Genomic DNA, 25,678 nt, shown 5'->3' with positions numbered 1-25,678 from the left:
GCTCTTTAGAAGTTCAATGACCTTTCCCAAGGAAACACCAGATCAGACATCAATCTCATCTATTTGGTTTCAGGTTTTAGGAAAACTCTTCTAGTTTTCCAAAACAGAAGTCACAATTTGGAAAAGTCAAAGGCATCCCTTGCTGGAATGGCATGTATGTCTGCACCAGACCCACAAGACAGAACAATCTCAGGTATCAAGAAGGATTTTTCTTGGAGTAATCAGTAGTTCCTAAAAAGCAAAACTGGTTGACTTCAACAACCCTGGTTCAAACAATTTCTTACATTTTTTATTTACAATTACATTATTTACAATTTCTTACATTTCATTTTAAAGATATTGAAGAAGTTACAATCTTAGGATCCAAGCGGGCTAATGAAATCTAGCAGGTTTTCCATAAGTTCTCCAGGAGATTTTTTCATCACTCTTCTCAAATACTTATTTTTCTTTCAGGATAAAAAAAAGAATATACCCCTTTTGCTTGTCATAGTTTTTCAGGTGGGATGTATGTACCTTTCATTCCTTTAATATTCTTTTAGGTTCCTCTTGCTCACTCTTACCCATCTCCAATTCAACAGAGTCTCATTACTGAATGATTTTATATATTTTTAATTTTTTTACCATATATTTTTGTAGTTATCTTAAGGACAATTCTCTGAAAAAAAATCCAAGATTTCTTGTTATTTATTTGCATGTAAGCAAACATATACCTCTTAAAGTTAGGGAGGAATTGGTGGGGATTTTTGTGGGGGGTGATGTGATTCAGCCCTAACACTCAAGAAGTAAATAAAAATCCCATTCAGGATGTTGGATTAGTCATTGGCTATTTCCCTGACTATAAGTCTTTCTTTGAACAATTGCACTACAAAATTAACAGGCTGAATAACCATGCTGTTGAATTAATTAACATGTTACATTTATTAAACATATTGTTACAAATGTGTATAAATAGAGCAATTCAAGTGTTCAAGGAGGATTCAAAGGAAAGGAAATTTCAATTAGTTCCTGAAGTTAGAGGAGAAAAAACTGAGCTATTTCCATACTAGAATCACATTATCCTTTCTATAAGATGAACAGACACATAATATGTTTTAAAGAACTGCTGAGATTTAAGGACACCACAGGAAATTTCTTCTTAGCTTTGCAAAGAAGATATTAAGATGAAGAAATCAAGTGCACTTTCAGCAAATTTCCTGATGACACCAAGTTGAATGGTGCAGTTGGAACACCTGAAGGCTGGGAAGCCATCCAGGGGGACCTGGACGAGATCAAGAAGTGGAGCCATGGGAACCTCAGGCAGTTTAACAAGACCAAATGCAGGTGCTGCACCTGGGTCAGAACAACTCCTGGTATCAGCACAGGCTGGGGGATGAATAGATCAAAAGCAGCCCTGGAGAGAAGGACTTGGGGGTCCTGGTGGGTGAGAAGCCGGATATGACCCAGCACTCACAGCCCAGAAAGCCAAACCTGTCCTGGGCTGCATCAAAAGGAGTGGAGTGTGGCCAGCAGGGCAAGGAGGAATTCTGCCCCTCTGCTTTGCTCTGGTGACACCTCAGCTTCAGTGCTGCGTCCAACTCTGGTATCCCCAGCACAGGAAGGACAGGAGCCTGTTGGAGCAAGTCCAGAGGAGGACCACCAAAAATGCTTAGAGACTGGAGCACCTCTTCTACACGGGAATTCTGAGAGAATCAGGATTGTTCAGCCTGGAGAAGCGAATGCTCCAGGGTGGCCTGATTGCAGCCTTCCAATACCTAAAAGAAGTCCACAAGAAAGATGGAGAGTAACTTTTTACAAGGACCTGTACTGACAGGAAAATAGGGAGTGGTTTCAAACTGAAAGAGGGTAGGTTTAGATTTGATATTTGGAAGAAATTCTTTGCTGCAAAGGTGGTGAGGCAATTGAACAGGTTGCCCAGAGAAGCTGTGGATGCATAATGCCTGGTAAGTGTTTCAGGACAGTCCTGTTTAAGGACAGTGCCTCAAACCCATGGAAACCCAGGAAAGTTGTAAACCAGATTCCTGTAGCAGTATTACAGATTTCTCATGATGGAAATACCAAATACCATAGCTTGCTTTAAACTTGCACAATCCAAACACACTATGGGTCCTTTCCACAGAGATTACTGTATGTGGTTGGTTGGTGTAATGACCTTTAAATTTTATTCAGATAAAGGTAAAACCGATTAGCACCTGAGCTCTCCAAATCTTTACATTCTCCAGTGAAATTATGGTTCTATGCCACTCAAAAAAAGCATCTGCATTAATCAGTCCTAGGCACCACTTTTAATCAATTAATACCATAGGCTTTCTATGAGTCAATGGAGACAGAAAAGCTCCTATGAGGGGAGAAACCCACAACATCCAAAATGAACTCAAAATTTGAATTTCCCTTTTGTGCAATGCTGTGATCACCCTCTTTTCCAGATGCAGAGAGCAAAAAGAAAGAGCAGTGAGGTATCTGTCCTCAATGTCATTTTCCAGCAGTGACACCAGCTTCTCATCCCAGTCCTAAGTCATGCCTCACCAATCTCGCAGATCCAGATTTGCTTCAATTTGTTATATAGTCATTTAGGCCTCTGCTGCATGCCCTTCACTTCTTACTGCTGTCAGAAAGATGTGTAGAACTTTTTACAGCCTTGAAAGATATAGGAATGTCATTAAAAGGAACATAACATTACTAGAATATCAGAAGGGGAAAATGAGCTCTTACTGTTTAATCAGCCCACTTAACAGTTTGGATTTGTTTTATTATTCTAATTTTACCATTCTAATTTTACGAACATTTACCCTAACCCTCATCTTGTTCAGATTCCTCGTCATGTCCCAATTCATGACTGTTTGCTTAATACTTGAGGGATTAAGCCAGTGAAATTTAAACAATTTACCACAGATCTTAAAAAGGTTTCTTTTCAGTTTTACTAGCGGCTTACTCACTTTATAGATCAGCCTGCTCCTAAAGCTTGCCTCTGGTCCACAGTGGGCAAATGGATTCATCCAAATGAGATCTTATGGAATTCAAGTCTCCGGCTGCAGCGTTTGCAGGCTCAAACTTGAAGGTGTGCTACAATTTCAGCTGTGATTTCCAGGCTGTGAAAGATCCTCAGTCACAGAGGACAGGAGTGGAACACTTGGCCTGAAACATGTGAGAATGAAATTGTAAGCTGAGGCTATGCAAACTGAAGAAAAGTTCGAGCACCCTTCTTTAAAGTTCCCCTGATCTGTTGGAGAGTTTGAGCCGGAAAAAAGGATAATGAAGCAGAGTGTGGAAGGCCGTGACACATATTACATGCCACTTGGGCCAAACTGCAAGTATGTTGACACCATGAAGTGGAAGCAAAAAAATAATATTGATAATAGTGTCTTTGTGTATACTATGCTTTGATAGAGGTAGCAATGTGAAATACAAATAAGCTGAGAACCAGAAATTCTGCATGATCACATATGACTCACTTACCAGAGCTTGGCTATCTGAAGGTAAATAGAAGTCAATCAGGTTAACTCCTACCCTGCATTCTCCTAAGCTGTCAGTCATATAAACAGACAGAATGCAAATGTGTTAAGCTGATGTGAACTGAAATGAAAAAAAGCCAACAATGACACCAGAATACTTTGAACAAAACCTCAGACTTGCATTCATTTGACTTGTTCATTTTCCTGCATTTAAAATTTATGTTTTGCTTCATGTTATGGGAAATGTAATAAAAGCAGTTAACAACATGATGTTAAGCTTCATTTGTGAACTGTTTGAGAAAAATCAGAATCTGCCCAGCCCATTAGTGAAGTGAAAATTGTACAGGCAGAATTCCAGCATTTTTGAATAATTGAATCTAGATTTGTTCATTAGAATAACCTTCAGGGAACTATAATGCAGATCCATGACATCAGCAGCTTTAATAGGAACAAAAATGTGAATTTGTCCAGAAGAGCACCATAAGGCTGATCAGGAGGCTGGAGCAACTCTCCTATGAAGACAGAAGGAGAGAATTGGGATTGTTCAGCCTGCAGAAGAGATGGCTCCAGGGAGACCTTAGAGCACCATCCAGTGCCTAAAGGGGGCTTGCAAGAGAGCTGGGGAGGGACCTTTTACAAGGACATTCAGTGACAGGACAAGGGATGATGGCTTCAAACTGGAAGTGAATAGGTTTAGATTAGATATTAGGAAGAAATTATTTAGTGTGAGGCTGGTGAGACACTGGAACAAGTTGCCCAGAGAAGTTGTGGATGCATGATTCCTGGAAGTGTTTAAGGCCAGGTCGGATGAGGCTTTGAGCAATGTGTTCTAGTGGAAGGTGTCCCTGCCCATGGCAGGAAGGTTGGAACTGAATGATCTTTAAGGTACCTCCAACCCAAACCACTCTAGGATTCCATGGTGGCAGATATTCTCAAAATTTTTCAACACTAAATTTCATTTTGCCTACATACAAGTATACACTCTTTATATCCCCTTACACAGAAATTTATTAACTTTGTCTCATGTGACATGTCAGCAAGAGAAAGTGACAAATATAAATATATATAAATGTTTTTTCAGTCATGAGGGCAGCAGCTGGGGTGTAAGTCTCATCTGCCGTCTCCCATTACAGGGTTCTCAAGAGGCAATGACCATAATCGGTCTCAGTCATTCACACCTACCAAGTACCAGTCACACTTTTCCACTGATTTCTCCTCTGCCTGAGCCTATCTTCACTTTTTGCCCAATCCTATGGCCTATCAGAAATCTCTATTTTCTAGACCTGTATATCTGCAACAGACTTCTAATATCTTGTTCTCAGCTTCTAAGTCTTACCTTACTTCAGTTGATTCTAAAAATTTGTCACTAAATTAGATGGAAAAAAAGGTCCCAAGTGGAAGTATAGGGATCTCTTACTGTATTACACCTTAGCCTAATGACTGTATATCTTAATCCTTCTCTATCTTGACTTCTTCCTGGATGAAGTCAGACCCCTTTGAAAGGGATAGTAACATTTCCTTTAATGTGGGAGCAGGGTGGCAGGGGAAGAGCAAAACTGGTATCACATCTCCCAAATCCTCTTTTGCATTTCTAGTCCATCAGTAGGGTGGAAAGAAACATGTGAGAAATGGCTGTGGGAATGCTTTCTGTGGATAGCTGAAGCAGACCTGTGAAAATGACAAAATACCATCCTACTTTTGTAAGCAAGTGATGCTACATATACAGATAAATTGGGCATTTTACTAAATTTGGTGGTCCATGCAATATTCCCCAACTACAAAACTGCCTGAGTTTCTACAGTTTGAAACTATTGCATAATAGACATAACAGGGCAATCAAAATGCGAACAGTTTTTACTGGTTACGGCTTTCCATTATTTATAGCTTCATGTCCCTTTTGGGAAATGCCATCCCAAAATTAAACTTAATTTTAGTCTCCAAAATTAGGCAAGTCCTATGACTCAGTGGAGGAGAGAATGTTACACATGCATGCTTCTAAATGGAGCGGGCAGTTTAGTCTATTAGAATTCATTAGAGACTGAGTCATAATTGTGAAACTGAATTTACTTAGGACAATAACCTTCAAGAGAAAATAAGTATGACAGTGAGCCAGTTCTCATTTCAGCAAGAAGTCAGGCAGCCTCCAAGCTTCCTCAAGTGTGCTAATCCCTTCAAGTTCCTGCCTGGCAGGATTTAGGCTGCCTCCTTTCATATATAAGAACTTTACCACATATGACACCTGCAAAAAATGTCACATGAAACTGGCATTTGGCTGCCTGGAGTGTTTAGTCTGTGTAACATCATTATCAAGACACTAAGAATTCATGCCCAGTCTAGTTAAGGGGTAAAATTAGAAAGGGACCACATACAAAAATAACATGAATAAGTAGAAACAGCTGAAATAATTCTCTCTGCACACAGCAAATAAAGTCTAATAATAATTTATTAAAACAAAATGTTAAATGTCAGCTGAAGATCCAAGGTTAAAGTTAAATATTGGGAGTAGTATTCCATGAACGAAAAGCCCTAAGTACATCACACTTGATCACAGATTATTGACTGACCTAAAAATCAGTGCTTAAAGAATAAACTCATTGTCTGTCAATAGCTTCTCAGTTTGGCAGGAGAGAGCTGCACCCCACTATGGAAGGGTTTATTTCAGTACTTAATTCTCCCAAGTTGAGTACAGCAAATTATTCAGAGTCAGATTCTTTCTCCGTTCTGACTTTGGAAAATATTTGGTAAAAGGATAACTTTAACAGTAGAGAATTTCCATCTATTCAGCCTGTTATGGTGTCACAGAAGTAACACTGGTGAAGACAGTTTAGCTCAGTTACAAACTTTGACAGTGATTGCAGAACAGCAAGCACTCACTTTTCATTCATTCCTGGTTGAGTGGCTGCGCAGTGTGTGATATTCATGTACACTCAGGTGGTTCTGAATTTAATTTTGTCCCTAAAGTACATCATTTACAATTAATATTGATGCTTCACAATTCATTTAAGCATACAGAAGTCTTCTGTTTTCCACAGTGGCAGTTGCGTTCCAACTCAATTGGGACCCTCCCTAAATCTATCCTCTAATAGCTTGCTTAATTTTATTTTTGTATTCCACAGTCCTTGATAACAGCAAGCTAATTTCTGTAACTCCGTTTGATGAAAATGTGCTGATGGAACTCATATTTCACTTCATTGACTGTAATGAGCTATTTCATCAAACTGTCCATGTGACACTATTATAGAGAAAATGATAAATTTACTAATTTATTCACTAGAAATTTCATTGGAAATTTAAAAAGGAAAAGAAAAGAGCCATGAAGTGAGTTACATTAGACTTCCACCAAATGATATGTCAGGGTCTACATGAAACAAAAGCACTGACTACTGCTACACCTAATGAGGTGTAAACATTAAGTATGTGTTGATTAATCAGTGGGTTACTTGAAACTAAGAACAAACCACAATACCAGGTTTTCCCTTGTAAATATTTACAATCCTTACCTTTTCATCACATGGGGTGCTGCTACCACTAGAAATCAGAGTTTCATTCCTACACCTCCTCCCTGCTGGTGAGACCTCTTACCGTGTTAGGCACATGGATCTGGATGAATTCAGCAGCTGACAACCAAGCTGTCAAAGCAAAGAATAATTTTTACAAAGATTATTTGCATTTGCCTCTTTTAAAGAGGAGGTACTTGCAACTACAACGTTGTGTGGGATGAAGCACTACTTTAGAAGAACATCAGGAAGTATGTAATTATATGAGACAATTCACCTCATGCTAATATTAGGCCTGGAAATAGAGACAAGTATCACACGGCCTGCCTGGCTTATTTTAATTAGATGTCCTCCACCTGCTATTACAGTTCTGATCCACATCTTTGATTGCTGCCACAGACCATCCAGAAACCTAGGAACTAGCCTGGAGAGCATGCCACTGGAAATGCACAAAACCAACCAGGACAATTATTCATAATTCTTCCTTGCATCACATTTTGTACCTATTCAGTGCCTTTCTTCATCTGTACTCAAACCTGCAGCACACTCCTCCTGCAATACTAACTTCCTACACTTGTTAATTTTGGAAAACGATTTTGTAGGAGGTTAAAAAAATAATTTATAAGCCCACACAATTTTAATTACCTTCAAGAAACTATAAAAGCAACAACAAGGCTCAAAATAAAATAATATTTCATATAACGGTTAATTAATTATTTTTCTGGTCCATATACTTTAGAGGAAACCATCTTATACAGGGAGGGAAGCGTACTATGGGTCTTTTTGTTTGGTTGGTTTGTGATTTTAAATCCACTTGACTGTCACTTTCAGAAGCTGCTTTCTTTGCTAGTATAAGCTAGTCTTTGCTTGAGGGAGATGAAGTCTCTCCCTTTTTAGTCTGGAAGACTAAAATCCAAAAGAGATAATTGGATGAAGAGCCCAAGTAACTATTTGTAAGACATATCTTGTGCTCACTTAAAGATATGCCATTCAGCATAAATAAAAATTACCATGGGGAGACAGCAAGAAGGGTTGTCTTTTCCCTCAGAACCTGAACATTTTAACACAGCCCACTCCCTACTCAAAGATGAAGATAGCCACCTGAAGGCAGTGACTGAGGAGCAATAACCTTGCTGCTGCACAAATGAAGTCTTAGGGTACATTACAAGAAAAAACTGCTCAGTTCACATGATCTGAATCAAACCATGAACAAAGAAAGCTGTGATTTAATATTGATGTGATTAGCTGGCAGTCGGTAAACTATACATTCAGGATCAGTATCACAACACATAAACCACAATATTAGAATGAAATGTTAATTAATACCTATAAATTTCCAAGCACACTGTAACTAATCCCAAGAGTTACAGCATCCCCCAGGTTCACAGTGGCATATGCACCACTCTCTCACAAGGCTTGAGGGCAATAAGCCCTTACCATTCTCTTCTGGGTTACAGTTTCCCTACTTGCAACCCCATCTTGCTGGAAATGTGGGTGCTCTTGTTTTTTTTTTGTATCCCTCTACAATCCCTATGTGACTGAGACATCATACCACAAGTTAGCACACATAGATCCTTATTTTTTTTGCTCCCAGTCCTCTGACTGCAGCAACCGGATCACTCCAACATGAAGGATGCCCTGTTAGGTCTGGACAGAAATTGTCATGCCAGAGGATGACTTTTGGAAGTATCAAAATAGGTTTTGACTGCTGCTTTCTTCCCACTTCCCTCCCCCATCCTGTCACAAATTTACATGGTGCTTCCATACTTCTTTTCAAGTTGACTCATTCATTTATTTTAAAAACATTCTTGGTTAGATAGAGGGCCATGTGGATACCCTAATGAGGTTATACCAACTGGTCTAAACAGGGGGGGAAAAAAACCAGTGAAGAATCTCTTCTGGAGAGTTTATTAGTTCCAATACTTTTCTACCCTCATCCATTTGAATAGCAGCTCACACTCCATCAAGGCAACGTTTGGCAGGGGTTAGCAGACCAAGAACATGGTGCATTATACTGCTACCAGACTCCTGCTGGATTGCACTCTCCCTGCCTGGAAAGGCACTGGGAAAGAGCCATTTAACCTCCTGCTCTGTCTTCAGCTTAAATTAGTCTTCAAATTGTCACAACATTTAGTCACATGGGGGATCAGCACCTTGTTCTGCTACGGTACCCAATCCTTAGGAACATAACCTCCACAGAAGGTACTTTAGAAGTTCAAATTTGACTTTAAAACTAGGCAAACATTGAGGAATGGAAGCTGCTAAGTCCTGAGTGCATCCAGTAGCAAGAGAGTCTTCCTAAGAGATTTGTGTGTAATAGGCCAATTAGTCCCTAGATCCCTATCCTGGATTTTGAAAACAGTGAGAAGATCCAAGAAATACTGATTTTTTTAGCTACTAGTAATACATACCACATACCCATCTTCATACATGGTCGACAGTAACCACTATGCTGATGATACTTGCTCAGTATCTGTATGAGGAGAAAAGTTCTCTTTCAGCAGGCTTTTCATAAGGCATAATTAGATGAATTAAACTGTCCCTGGTAAATCTGCAGTCTCCAGCATTCCACTGTATGGTTAATTTACTTCTCTTTGTTCCAGACCTATTGTGCTGGTTTTTGTATTCCATGGATTGATGTAGCAACCATCTATAAACATGAATATAGCCCTGGCGTAATAGGAAAAACAGGCAAACAAACAAACAAACAGTTTCCTCTACCATACCTTTAGCTCAGGCCAAATAGTTTTTTGCAGAACATGGAGGTAACCAGGAGAAGAAAAGGGCCTCTGAAAGTCACTTTTGTTCTCTATGCTACATCAGGGAAGAAGAAGACACAAAATAAAGGAGACATTAGAGATAGTTTGGTCCCCTTAGCCAAAGAGCTGAGTCTGGAGGCTGTTACTATTGGGGTTTAGGCTGCTGCTTTCGGGGGTTTTCCTAGTGGAGTAGCAGTCTGTCAACAGTAAACAGAATGGGAACACAGCAGAAATATCATAAGCATCCCAGTTCAATGCAATCAATATTAAATATTTAATCAAGTCTATTAAAATGGATAGCAATGCAAGTCTTCAAGGAAAACAAGAAAAAAAAGTAATTTAACAGAAAACACTTATAAAATAGTTTTCTGATTCTGTAAGCAGAGTAACCAAGCATCAGAGACTACAGATTAGACAAGTCTTTTCCTTTTCCTGGTCTCCTTACACATGTCCCAACCCACATTCAACTCGACAGCAAGACAGGTAGCACCCATCTATAAGAATATGAAAAAAAAATTTGCAACACTCTTAGACTATGCTCTGTCCACAATCCCTCAAGCATCAATCATGTACATCATCCAAATGCCCCTAATTTATGTCCTGTTTCTTAACAGCAGTGAGGAGAGTGATCCCAGAATCAATTGGCAGTGCAATGGACTATTAATATGAGTAAAAACTGATCAAAAAAAGCTCACATTAAAAAGTCAACTACCTAGCGGTCAGTCAAACATCTAAAACATACATTATTTTAATGGTGGTAAATGTAAGATCCTTAAAATTGAAGGGCTATTCAAGTAGCTCTACATAAGTAGAGGCATACAGAAGTAAAAAATTATTAACAAATCTCAGAATGAAAACTTCATAGAAATTTTGACTTGTCAAGCTGTTGGCATTGGAACTGAAACAGCCATTCCTTGGCTGAAGTGCCTTTATACCATGAATATCATACTCAATAAATACAAAGTAAACTTAGCAAAGGAGACCAGTCGGAACAGAATGATGTTTGACAATCACCAGGGTGAACTTTCAACCACAGGGAAATTGCCAGCAATCAATTCTAATTAGAACACAATTTACATAGCACAGAAATTATTTCAAGTCATCATAAAACATATTCTTTCTATGCGGTGGTGAATTCTACCAACATTAAGGTCTGCCTATATTTTGCAGCATGCAATTCAGCTGGAATTTCAAATTTAAGGTCCAGTTATTAATATGATGCCAGAACACCCTTGGTCAGCAGGCCTGGGACTAAAACACGCCTTTGTACTGATTCAATTGCACTCTACCTTTGGCTGGCACAAACCATTTGTTGGGCAGCTCAGACAAAGTTTGCAAGCCCAACCAAACAGGCTTTTTCATCAGCTCAGAAGAAACTCTTGTTGACATGGCTGTCCATGTGGCAGCATAACTTCTTTTGGTCCTGTATGCACAGACAAGATCAAAACATTGGTCATGGTACTTGGAGGCCAACTGCAACTTGCATGTTCTACATCTGTAGGGAAAATATGAATAAATTATAGTTTTAAGAATGGTCCTTAAAATACCAGGTTTTCTTTCAGAAGACAGAAAGAAATTTTTAAGCACTATTTTGGACATCTAATCTGAGCAACTTTGAGGGCTCAGAAAGAATAAAAATTAACAACATTTAATAAAAGCAAAATTTCTTTGGCAATTTCTATCTTGCTAACCTTAAAACACCAGTTCCAAACTGGATTTAGGGCACACTTTATTGGTACAGAAGGCAATTTCTTGCACTCTATCACTGTTTGGTGATGGACATTTAACAACCTGGCTGATCAAGTGTATTAATGAGGCACTAAAATGTTTTAAGGCATAAAGTAGGTATTAAAATTTCTTTGATACATTGTATGCATTTAAAGGCAACTAATTTAAAAGTTTCAGGTCTTCTTGATGGGTATATAAAAAGGTTTGTTATCCTGAGATTTTTGTCATTATTCGCTTTCGGAGTTCATTTACCCTTGATTCCCTTATTAATTCCAGCAGGCTTTATTGTTCTCAGACAAGGAAAAAAACACCATTTCATATACTTTGGCACAGTTATAGTAGATTAGGAAAGAAAAAGACAGGAAACAGAAGAACAATCCATAACCCAAAAATGATAATAAACTTCACCTATATTGCTCATTTCTCCTCTAATTTATCTATCCTGTAACAACAATATAGCTGAGGGCTGAATTCAGAAGGCTTCAGAAGAGAGAGACACTGCTCTTTTCAGGGGCAAGGTGAACTGGCCCTAACTATTGCAGGGATAATTATGCTTCACTAGCTAGTGAAGAGTTTTCAATGAACCTGTTCATTAATTGAAATTCAGGGAGATTTTTTTTTTTTTTTGCAGGGCAAACCAGCAAGAGTTTTGCTTTATTTCCTGTACAAACAAGCAGAAGGTATGAATCTGAATTAACTGCTCTTCAGGAAGAAAGGAAAGAACTAAGCAAGGCTCTGAATAGTTATCAGCTAGAGAAAAGCTGTAAGGAATAGCAAACAACAAAATTGTCTGAATTACAATTGGTTGCCTTACTTAGTCTTAGAGAAATATTACAAAAATTTGGAGAGGTTTTCAGGACTGTATCCTTAAAGTCTAGATGCTTAAACTCACTAACAGCATTATAAATCATTTTTTTTTTAGATCTAAGGAGATCCACTTCAAGGCACCTGTAGGTTTTTTGCCCTACTACTATAAGCATTTTGTTCTAAAAACTGCTTGTAAATCTAGCTAGAAGCCTTTGTAAAGTCTAAGCCTATTTTTCCTTATGGTCAGAATTGACTTATTTCTCTTCATATCAGGGCCAGCACTTGCCATTCTTTCCCTTTTTTATTTTCCTCCCTCTCCTCTGTGGTGTATCTGGACTCAGAAGCCTGTCTCCACCTCTTGTTTGTTTCACTAAACAAGAACACCAGGTTGTCCAAAATCATCACCTTGGCAAGAGCTTTCCCCAAACAATGTAAGTGCATCAAGGTGGTTTTACAGCTGAAGCAAATATCCCTGCTGAGAAACAACACCTCTTAGCCCAGGGATTCAGTTAACACACCCATGCTGCCCCAGACTGGCTAATATCACTGCACACTGCTTTTGGGGTCAGGGCCACTCTTGGTGATGGATCCTTTTGTTCTGGATGTTTCTGGGATCTGCCAACAAGTCCCTACTTTTTTTCTTTGGATGATGTAATTTCCATAGAGCTTGCCAGAAGTCTCATTTGGCTAACCAATTCATGAGGAAAAGCAATACATCTCTGTGAAACTATAAAGACAGAACGGAAGCAGATATTAAGCACAGATAAGCCAAGATATCTTTTACCACTTGAGGTACTGATGACTGAACTGTGCACAGTTTCAAGGTGGATTGCACCAAAAATCCTAGATCTTGATTCATCAACGTCATATCAATGCTATTTATATATATGTCAGAGTCTGTCCAGAAACGAAATTCCCAAGGTTTTACTTGCTTTATTTTTACTAGTTGTAATTTTCTGTTTGTAGTTTAATAGATGTTGGGAGAAGAGGAAAAGAGAGCAGTGGTTCATTTTTCATAATGGTTATTTTTTTTTAAGGGATTGACAGAGGCTTTTTTCCCCCAATTATAACTGCTGCTTTGAGCAGACAGTCAAATAACGATCCCCATATCCATGGCATAAATCTTTTTTTGTTAGGCTATGTTTTACCATTAGCGTTTGGCCTTCCTATGCAATTACAGTTCATCAAGCACAAAAAGTATTTGTCAGTCTATTAATTTTCTGCTGGAATCCTCCATTATTGCTCACTTGAGTGTGCAGATCAAGCTTCTTCAGGATCCAACTGGTAGTGACCCCTGTCATTAAAGAGGAATTCCATCCACTGCTCAGCCCTCCCCTGCATCAGTGGCTCCTAACTTTCTCATGCAAATTCTGTCAAGCCAAAAATGTCTGCGCCTGTTCTCAGTCCAGTGATAAATTATTTTGGAAAGCATGAGTAAAATCAATTCAGTCACTTGAGTTAAGCCAGCATGAAAAATAAGCTGCGCTTTCGCCATATGTGCTGATTGAAATTTTCAAGCATGGAAATCTTAAAAATGGCTAATTCTCCACACGTCATTCCAGGTTGTTTTATAAATCCTCACAGAGGAAGGAAAAATTATTCATGGCTAATGAAAAATGGTTCAGTAATTGTAAACTTATGAGCATTTAAACTCACACATTTGTTTAAATTTTCCCTGAAATAAGGGATGAGTTAATGCTGCTCTACTTTAAAGCTAATCAATTATCAATAATGTCCCTGACTTTAAGTCTGTTTTAGTATACAATAAGTGTGGCTGTATCACATTATTAAGTACCTTTTTTTTAAAAAATACATTAAATAACACTGACATGTATTCATGAATCAAGATCTAGGAATCTAAGGTATTCCCAGAAATATGTGACTCCTCCAGTATCAACTCTACCATATCCAAAACACTCAGCACTTATAGTGACTGTTCTGCACTGTGTGAATCTTGATGACCTATTTTTTCTGTTACTTAAGCTGTTGTCTTGCATACAATATACAGAAAGGATACAGTGGCTAAAACAACAAAATTATGCTAGTGGTCATGTGTCATGGGTTGGGATAGGGACAGCTCCAGCCAGTAGGGTGGGAGGGAGGAAGAACTGTGCAGTCAACACAACCATGTTACCTACAAGTCAGGGTACACCAAGCCTGTGAGTCACCACTTACAGAGAAAAGGGGAAGCAGCTTTGAGATTTTGGACCCCACCCCACTAAATTGGCATTTACTCATACAGTGTAGGAACCAAAATTTCCTTGGGACTCCATAAGGTCAAATGGAGGGAGACAAATCCTACTTTAGGAGTTTTCAGCTTTGAAGATAACTGAGGGCTAGGGAAAGTGAAATAATATGTCAGTGGATTATTATAGGTATGACAGTAACTGTCATCTTGGATTTATTTTATTTGACGGTCATGGAGGTAAAGTCCAGAATTATGGCAGATATAGGGTTAAAACAGTCAAAGACGTATAAAAGAAGAAAGTAGGATAAAAATAATGAGATGAAGGAAATGAAAAGAGCTATAGTGCAGAGCATATGAGAAGATTAAAAGACCTACCATCCTTTAAGGAAATACCACTACCTAAATGTAAATCAGTGAAGACTATTTTTCTCTCCCAATTTCCTAACTGATCTCTCTGTCAAAAGTTTGATCTATCCAGAATAAAAAGGAGAAAAAAGTGCATAAAAATGAAATAAGGATCTCAGAGTTATGCCTCTAGTATTTTCACCTGACCTATTTCTCATCACTAACAAGCTACATCTTTATGTTAGAAAGGTAAAGCATCTGTGTAATCTTAGTCAATAGGGTTCTCATTAGGAGTAACTAATGGTCTTACAATTGTTTGAAACACTTTATTTGCTATAGGAGCAAGGTCAAAGTCTTGCAGAAGTGAATTAATTGCAGCAGTGTTTCTGCTAGTTGAGAACACCTGCAGCTATTCCTGAGAACCAATGGTCAATGACACTAACCTAACCTGGGAAGCAATGATATGAAAGTAAGGACCTTGCCAGTTAAGTAATCCTGCTGGTTTTAAAGATAAGGAATTTTTTTTTAAAAAACCACCCCCCTCCCACCACCTGACAATATTTTAGCATAGCTAATATCTTTTAAATGATGATTCAGCCGTAAAATCAACATCATGGGATCAGTACCTTCCATGGTGCTTTTTCATCTACATTTATTCCTTTAAATTTCATTTTATTCGGGTTGCATGTGTTCAACCATGTCAAATATACAAGTGTACACTGTTCCAAGTTTATACTGCAGGCAGTGTCCTCACAGGTTTGTTCACAGGTCTGCTGGATCTGATCAGAGCACAGGCTCTCTCCCTCAGACAGTGTCTAAATGCTTTTGAAACAGCCCATGTAATAGTTGATCTCAGTCGTGAACTGAGTCTGTGGCAGAGCTAATACCTTGATGCTAGTCAATGATCAAATGCTCTCAGTGAGAAAATGCCTCCTGCCTCAGGCCATGTTTCATATTAAAGTCAGATCCAGTGTTTGTTTTTTTATGTATTATATATTTGTATTACATTTTTAAACTTTTCTTGAAAGTTTTTAACACCAATACAAACACATAATCAAGAGATTCATATATTTTAACCATTTTGATTCTCTCACAACATTTCATAATTGTGAAGTCCTCATGTAACCACTTCCTGTGAAAACCAATAACAAAAAAAAAATCTTTCATCTTGTTAATAGTGTGAACAGATGCCAGTAACGGTGGATCCTTCTACCTCTAACAGAGCAGGCATTACTGGGCAGATGATCCATCCATATGAGAAACTAGCAGTAGGACACCTGATACATTTCTGCCCCATGCTAAGACAGCAGGGATTCTCTGATTTGCACAGGGTTTTGAACCAATCTGCAGCAGCTGCATCTTTTCAGTGTAAGTGTTTTCGTTGTGGCCCTTTTCTTCTATCCATAATTGCTTAGTGGCTAGTATGTTTAAACAGTGTGTAAGAGAGTAGAACTCATTTTTCCTTTACCTCAGTGGTTTAAAACTTATTTTGACAGGAAACTTAATCACTTGATTCTAAGTTAAGAGGGCAGAAGATTATCTGCACTCTTCTTGGTGTGGTTACACGGCCATATAGCCAAGAGAACAAAGATTCCATGAGAGGCAATGTTTCAGCAAGACTGTAGCTGAAGGTTAAAGCTCCTCAGCTTCCATACTGAGAATAAATTCACTTTTTAAAATCAACTGTACTACCCTCTTGTGACTTTTACAGGTTGGCAACCAGCAGACTTCCAGAATGGGCAAAAGGACTTAGTCATCATGTGGCCGTGTTGCACACATGCCTGATAACTTGGTGTAACAAACCTCCTGAAATGTGACAGGACTATTTTAGCTGAAATGCAGCTCATGGACCTAAATCAGGATTTTAATTTGTGGAGCTATAAATACTGGGGGAATATCTAGATCTTCACTCGACACATGGATAGGGTATTCCAAGCATTGTCACTGAGGCATCTTTTTGCAAGTGCACTGATGAAAATAAAAAGACCCTCAGTTAAACAAACACTGTTGCCATCTGTTATCCTTTCAGTTATTACAATCTGTAACTCCAACAGCTACAACTCAGTGCCAAATATATGAAGCAGTGCTGCCATCTGAAAAACATGAGTATATCCTGAGAACAGAGCATATACTGTGCACCACCTTATATTTAGTAAATAACTTCTGTTTAACATTAAACCTCCTTGTACTTCTATGCAGTTGCCTAGTTGCAAATGCAATGTCAGGTATTTTTATCTTGTGCAAGACTATGCTTCCACGAACAATTATAATCTAATTAAAGTCATTAATGTTTATGCCCTAGGGAAACATTCAGTTATTTGTAGGCATATGAGTTTTTCCTGTCTTCCAATCCTTGTTGTAATTTCTGCTTTGTTGAGCACTTCTAAATATCCACAAGTTACTTCACTTGCCACCTTAAAGCTGTGCCACCATGTAGCCTATGGCACTGTTTTCAGTGCTTCTATTTAAAATTATACTGAATTAAAATGGGTAAAATATATTAAAGTTTCAGAACTGGAGCAGCTTTTGAAGCCAAGGTTTCTTTTTTCCTTTTACCAAAAGATGTTCAAGTTTTTCATACCATAAATCATGCCTTAATCAGAGTTCAGAACTGTCTGTCCCTTTCAAATGCAAGCAGATACCTAGGAATGTCTGAAAGAATACACCAGTGATTTCAGAACATAGAGCACTACTATAATCCTCTATAAAAACTATTTTGGAACTAGGAAGTGTCAGTGAGGTAAAGATTTTAAGATAGGGTTGGAAAATTTCCTATTATTTATCAATTATACAGCAAATCTTTTCACCACTAAATTAATAATATTTTGTAAAGTGCTGGAGTTTTATTTTCAGAGTTCTGCTGGGACTTGATCCATAGACAACAAAGCCAATCCAAAGGATCCCACTGATTTAAGCAAGCTCTCAGTGCTCTCAGTGTCAGAACACAGGCCACTAGGCAAAAGAAAGAACAGTGGTACAATTTCACAGGGTGTCTCTAATAACTTCCCAGGTTTCCAGGTTAGGGCTTTTTCTGCTTGGAACTGGGAATGTTTGGGTGCAAGGTGAAACAGCCAGCCAAAGAACACATGATTTCCTTTCAAGCAATCCAACTCAATTACTGCAGAGGGTGTGGGAAGTGATCTGTCCGTATCACTGCTGTCAGCCCAAGGGAGGATCACAGCTGATGGCCTGTGACAAGCAAAACATTTTCACAGCTATGTCTACTAGTCTATCACCAAAAAATGTTCCCCCCATCACTTTAGAGAAAAGGGGATTTTAAATACAGCTGTGGGAAAAAAAAAAAGTATTTTCTCATTTAATTCCACATCATTTTTCACTCCACATGAGTATGAAACTAAAGCTTCTTGAAGGTTCTCACCAAGAGAAAGCATGCTTTCCCTGACACTTCCAGATCAGATTCACTGTGATCTACAACCTGGTCTAAACAAGGGGTGTGAGTTTAAGCCTTTTTCTAACATAGCATGAGCACCAGGTTTCCTGGGGGTGGAACTGCTGCATATATATGTTATCTATAAACACTCAAACATTTTACTGCAGCCAGAACTTGATCCCAGTAGTGTTAGTGAACTTGATTGCTGTGGTTTGGGACAATTGCTTGTCCATCTTTATCTCTCCCCAGCATGGGGTCGAGATAGCTGTCCCAAACTAAGCTAAATATACTTCAGTTTGACAACCAGTCACTTAATGACAAAAGTAATTCCAGTAAAATATTCCCAACCAGTGTCAGTAATGCTCCTTTTGGAACACATTCTAAATAGCAATCAGCATGGCCAGCCTGACCTTGTCTGAAATCTGTTCAGAAGACATTTACTTAATGAGACTAGAAAGCTAGAACAGAGTCTGACGTGGCCTGTGTTCTCCACAGACTGGGGTGCTTTCTAGCTGGAGTGCCCTTTAGTAGGGGTCTGCTGGCTCCAAAGTACAGTCCCATGGTCAAGGCAGTATGGGTCAGTAACACTGAGTCAGCAGGATTTAAGCACATATTGTTACATGCAAGTTGTTCTAAATATGGATTATGAAATCATTGATCCTTGGGAATTATTCTCAATATCTGCAGAATTAAAAAATGCAGACAGACATTCTGTCTCAATAACGTAAGCATAACTTTATTTACAATGTTTTTTAAGTTGACTTAAGAACATGTATAGAAATAGTCTTTCTACAAACTGTTGCATCCACAACCCTAGAGAAAAAAAGTAAAACATAAAATATTTTTCTCTGTTTTCAAACTAGAAAGATGTCAAGCAGTTCTGAACAGCTGAGTTGCTTGTATTACTTAGGGGAAGTGTTCATCAACATTTAGGCATGTATACTCCATATATTTGAGGTTCCTTTAGCACACCTTGTTTACTGTGTATGTCAGGACATCATAAGTTTAAACATTATGCTGAGAAGGTTTAATTATCTGCTACTTGCATCACGTATCTCCAGCCCACACTTTACTGTCCAAGCTATTAACTGAAAGTTTGGAATATGACTACAGGTTAAAATGGATTGATTTGATTAATGTGTGTATACAAGTGTGGGTTCTCTTGTGAACTATTCAAGTGTTGAGTTTAATTGAGCTACAGCTGGTGCTGACTGTGTTTTCAGGGAGTAGGGATTTACTGACTGATTGACTGTCTCTCCCTTTTAACCTGGATGAAGATGTGTTCAGGAAGAAGAGAAATTTCCTGATGATACAAAACCACAGGGAGAATAGAAAAAAAGAAAAGAGCAATAAACTGAATGAAAATAAGAGCACATAAAATCAAGTAGTTTATATAAAAGGAATGAAACTAGACATGCCAGTTAGAAAATGCATGAAATCAGAGATTTTGTGTGTAAATCCCCAATTCAGCTGGGGAGGAAGGAAGAGGGAAAAACCAGTAAGAGCTGCTATTCCAATGACAATGCAAATCTCCTTTGGAGAGGCAGAATAAATTAAATTAATGAACTTTTAAAACCCTTCAGCTGAGAACCTCTCTCCCTTGTTGGCAGAGCTAGATACAGCTGTTCAAATGGTATCACAGAAGGAAAGCAGAAAATCAGAAAAAGAAATTTCAAAAATTTCCTTCCCTGCTCAAGGATGTCAAAAATCCTGTGTAACTTGTAATAAGTACTGCTTATCCTAAGAAAAGGCAGAGAAACCAAATGCAAATTGCCAAAGTGTAACCAAAAGTATAAAAGAGAAATAGAGCTATCCAGTTAGAAACAAATTTAAAAAAAAAAAAAAATTGCCCCAAACCTCCACAGAGTTCATCATCTGGAAAAGCACTGCAAAATTTAACACTTGCCCTTATTTTGCCTGGATAGAAGTTCTGGACAGTGACCCAGAAAAAGGCCACCACAAGGGCCCTTTCCAGATATTCTGGATGTGCAAAACCAACACCCCAATCCATCCTGCCCCTGTTCCATCTTCCAACATTAACAGAGCACATCCTGCCCTTCTGTAAGTGGGAAAGTCACTTCCGTATTTCAAGTTTTTCTTCTGCTTGACCTTTCCTTTTTTTCACCAGTAACGTCATTGCTGTCTTTCCATAAAATGTGATCTTTTCTTTACATGAAGGTTTAATACCTTTTTTTTCCTCCTCTCTTGCAAGGGAGAAATAGTCATTTTTAATTCTCCTTAACATATATCTTGTTGCTGCCCACAGTTATAAATTAAGATGTTCTAGAAATGTGCTTTGTTTTCATGATTCATATTTTTATTCACTGAGAAAGAACATGTTCTATGCAAAAATAATTGAGGAAATCTAATTATTCAGAAAATCAAAGTGGTTCTGAATAATGTCCCTAGTATGATTTTGCATGTACAGTCTAGGAAGCTGCAACATGAGATTTTCGAGAAGTTTCTTGGTTTTTCATACTAGGATAGGAGAAGTCATAAGAACACTCTGTGCCAGGTTTGCCAGTATCTCAAAGGCTTGAAAATCTCAACTGTCATTTGACTTGACAGGTCAGGGAAGCAGATGTACTTCTAAAAACACACACGGGAGCTGGGAGCGAAGGCATGCAATGTGTGGGACTGTGATGACATTATGTCACTGAGAATTTTGTCTTTTAACTTGGATTTCAGAGCATAAACCCCTCTAGCAGGCCAATCTTAAGCTTCTCTCCCCAGTGCTGTAGCTTCTCTCCTGTTCTATAACCCTGGTTGCCAGATATATCTGTCAACAGATGGCTGATTGGAAGAACGGGCTCTTTTTTGGCACAGAGGGGTCACCAAACAGGAAAGAGACATGTGCTCAATATAATACACAATAAAATGTGAAGCTTGAGCTCAAATGACAGAGTCTATTCCCAGTAAATGAGATCTGAAAAGTCTAAAGAATGTATTGGAAGTGTAAGATTTTATTCACATGGTAGTCAGAACAACTGCTTAAAAAGACCTATCCTTATCCATCTCAGAGGAATTCAATGCACACTAAAAATACTAAAAAATGAGAATAATAGGAAAAAAAAACAAAACACACCAAACCCCATAAAAATACACACACTGCCAGTAGTAACCTCTGATTGCTGACTATCACAATGGCAGAGAGAGAGATAAATTCCCTAAGTTCTTTGTTACAGCATGCACAGTACAGTGCAGAATATTAATGATAGGTGCTTCTGCTGTTGACACTTTTTAAATAGTGTCCCCTTTAAATAGTGTCCCATTCATATGGATAGAAAAGAAACAAGTTGTGAGGAAAAGTTACTGAGAGTTCTTCCTACTTAGCAGAGTATAGAGAAGGTGTTTACAGGGTAGTATCCCCTCCTTTTTTCCTCCAAGTATAATCTGTTCCCTACACAAGAAATAAATTAGGTGTCTTTCCAGATTTTATGAAGAACATTTAGAAGGGAGATACAAGTATGGAATAAATTTAAAATATTAATGGGAAAAATAATGTAAAAACATATATAAACATTAACATGGTTAATTAAAAAGTACCAAGATTGACAGCTATGGCTTCATCCTTGCAGATTTGCATGTACATTATCAAATATAACAATATACTGTATTTCCATTTTATTCCAGCAAAAGAAGATAGCCTTTGATTTGGCAAGCAAGTTTGATACTTCTTCTGTGCTGGAGTAATTAAAAGCAAAGCAGAAAAGCTTCTAATCCTAAAAGAATGTATTGAAATCCCACAATTTTTTATTATCTTCCTCCAAAGTACTATTTATAAATTCTGTCTTTGATAGCTTTTCTGCAAACTATTTGTGAAGCACATTCACTTGCAGAGTAATCTGGCTCCACCAAGTGACGATTGCTGTGATTGCTAGTCGACACCTGGACCTAAGAAAACACAAAAAGGTACTAAATATTAACCTAATTTGGTAACATGGTATTTTTATGGATAGCTTTGTACTTCACTATATCATACATTTATCTTGAAGTGTAGATGGTAAGGGAAAACACTGAAGCAATGCAAGGAACTTACTTGTCCCACTGGATGATGATGAAATTTTGTCTTACAAAGTACCCATTGGATTACTATTAGTAACTCCACCAACAACACCTGTGACAATAATTTTAGGTGGGTAAGAGGGAGGCAGGAGAGTAAATTAAGTTTCCTGAAACTCATTCTTCCAGGTGCAGAGAGATAATGAGAGAAAGCCTGCTGCAGTATCAAGAATGTGTATGAATGAACTTGCTACACACACTCCTTAAAGTAAGGTCTAAGAGAACATGCTCTGGACAGCTAGAAACAAAGTGGATGAAAATCACAGGTGTAAAGAAGATTATTATAAAATGATTTCTGCAAAACTAATTTTGAACAACAGCACATTCTGAAAGGGAAGTTTCTAAAGCACTTCAGGTGGCCAGGGAGAGACTGAAAAGTGACAGTGAAACTGGAATTGCTTTGGATGCTGCCTGCATTGACTTTGTGAACCCACCCAAAGACCCTGGGCTTAAATTTTGCAAGCTCACAGGGGCATGAGAAAGTAGCTCTGCTGAACTTTGAAACTAATATGATGCAGTCGATACAGTTTAAATATCACTGTTAATCAATTGTAAATTTTACCATAAACAGCAGGATTTTCTTTATCATCATTGTTACATGCAGTAGTTATTTTTGGTGAGGAAGACTATGGAAAGGCTGAGCAAACTCAGTTTTACTTTTATCAATTCTTAACAAAAAAAACAATGCAAGGGGCTGACAGCTATTGGTAAGAATCATAAACCAATGCCCATGGATGTACACACACACGGGGCATGCAAACTATTATAAATTAATTTAATATATCTTTGGATTATCATTCTCTCTGCCACATTCCATAGCTACACAATAATGTAGTGTTTATTTAATTTGTGTGTTCTCAGCTATGTGTTCTGCTCCTTTAAAAAGACTGGTTGAGGAGGAAGCCTGCTCCACTTAACGGGAGATAACTCAGCATGCCCAAGGAAGAGAAAACCAGAGGGCACCACAAGAAGAAATAGACAGGACATTTACAAGAATGAGCAGTCTGGCTCTAGAAAGACTGGAAAGAGATTGCAAACAGGACTACACAGAAATTTGAGCACCCAGCAGCTCAAACCTAAGGTCTGTCCGCAGTGATAGTGGACAAGAAGAGAACAATCCATAAATCTTTTTTCTGTGTGTGTCACCTCAAGTTGCCTTAAGAGTCCTTTATATAAAAAAGTAGAAATGCAACTGTTTATTTAAATAAAGTTTAGCTTTTTTTAGCCTAGAATTGTTTGGATCTTTTGGGGGAGCTCATTATAAGATGAAAGCCTGAGGCATTTCACATCAAAGCTGTATTCCACTCTGCCTCTTGTCACAGGAGGGAACAGACAACCTTGCAGACCAATAGAAGCTGCTAGTGTCCTAGATCCTGATGTCATTTTGAGAAAGGGCAGGGCGGTGTAAACCAAATAGGAAGGAAGATCACCTCTGGATCTGAACTGACTCCTTTTGAAGAACACATTGAGATGCTTCTAAAAACTAGACTTTTGCTTTGATTTCTTGTTAGTCTGACACCTAACTAATGGGGGGGGGGGAAATCTCATGTATTCTTCATGCTAAAGATCCGGGGCAAATAAAAATCTTGGGGTTTTTTCCTAGGACTTTATTCCTTTGAAATTGAAGACCTTTATGACTTATGGACTTCAGTATCAATTAGAGAGAAATGCAATCTTTGGAATCCTGAACAATTAATGTTAGTGTTATTGTCTCTAACAAAAGATAGCAACACCAAAATCCACTGGCCTATAAGAAGACATCCACTCCAGAGTTAAAAATCACAGTTATCCCAAACTGTAAACTGACTGTCCAGCAAACAGCAGCTTAATAAGGAAGTAGAGAGCTATAAGCTGGTTAGAATACAATACAAATTAAAAGAAGAAAGTGTAAAATCTTTGTAAAATCTTAGTAAAATCTGTGCTGAAGCCTGAACTGAAGAAAAAAAATACTTAGCTGAAATATCTGGTAATTCTGATTTTAAATTGTACTTTGGTGTAAGATTTCAGGATTAAAAAAATGCCCAAGTGAGTTTTCATGAGGCAACAGATAAACTACAATAAGCCAGTACTAAGGCAGGCACATGAAAACATTTTTAGCAAAAGAATTATGGCAACTGCAGACTCCCTCATTCCTTGCTCACTAGTAAGTACTCCAGTTGACTACAGAAAACCATTCACTAAGACCTAAGCCTCTTTGCTATCAAATAATGCACAATCTGACAAATTATATAAAAATAACAGAATTAAAATGAGTTTGCAGCTGGGTAATATGTGGTTTTTCAGTCTACAGGCAATCAGATAAAATGTGGTATGCACAATGAGCTCCTATTTTATGCATAGCAATATTTTCCTCCTATTTCTAGAACTTCTGTGTTTCTAGACTTCTTTAAAAAAACATAAAAAAGAGAGGCCTAGGGTTAGCCATCACTTCTTAGCTGGCCTAAGCTGACCAGGAGTATCTGTATGTGTGTGTGTTTATTTCATTGCTGACTGGGGCAGCAGCCAGGGTATCTGATGCAGGTGCAATAGTACTGTAGGAACTAAACTAGGAAAGCCAGAAATAAGTAGCTTTATTTAAATGTATATAACAGGAACTCTGATAATCTTCTGCAACAGTCTACATCTAGTTTCCAACACAAAAGTGGTAGAAGAGGTGTGTAGGAATGTGACTGCAGGTTGAGTGGGCTCCATGTCAGCAATTTCATTTTCTCTACAGCATGTGCATAGAAAACTGTCATTTGAGCAACTCTGTTCAGATTTGTGCTTATTTCTTGGTAAACAATTACTTCAATCTAATTTATCTCATGAAATTTCTATAAAACTGCTTTGTACTAAAGCATTTTGAAAGTTTTAATTAGATATCCTTCCAACTTTTTATTTTAGAAATTGTTGGCTTAACTACAGTGAAAAACTTTCTGCAAACATACTGATTACCTTAAAACTTGAGATATAATAATTTAATTACTTTTTTCAGTAATATTCCAGTATTTTACATTCAGTATTTAAAATCATGACAAATGCTGTGCTCTATCTCTATTGATTTAAATAGTTCAGTTTGAAAGAAGTTTGGTCACAGTATCTAATTTTTCAAATGTTCTTAAATTTTTAAATATTTGAATTACACAAAATAAACTAAAAGAACTATGGAACATCCATTAAAACATAGCAGTTTTCAACATACTGGCTTTTTGCTTCCTCTTTCTTAATACAATCTCTAGTTCTTACCATGCTATTGTATCTGTATACAAATATAAAATAACAATATCATATCTTTTTATTTCGATTTTTCCAATAAAACTGAGAGAAAATATTCTGAAAGGACAGAAAACCAGATAAAATTGTGGGAACAAAAAGCTGTAACACTGGACACTACAGCAGAGTTGCAAAGCATGATAACAGAATGATAAAAGGTACCAAGATACAGAGGAACACAAGGATAGAGAAGTGCAAAG

Source organism: Zonotrichia albicollis, chromosome 1 (genome assembly GCF_047830755.1).
Source record: "Zonotrichia albicollis isolate bZonAlb1 chromosome 1, bZonAlb1.hap1, whole genome shotgun sequence".
Taxonomy (NCBI): Eukaryota; Metazoa; Chordata; class Aves; order Passeriformes; family Passerellidae; genus Zonotrichia; species Zonotrichia albicollis.
The sequence above is the reverse complement of the archived record's forward strand: the minus strand, read 5'-3'. Positions refer to the sequence as shown.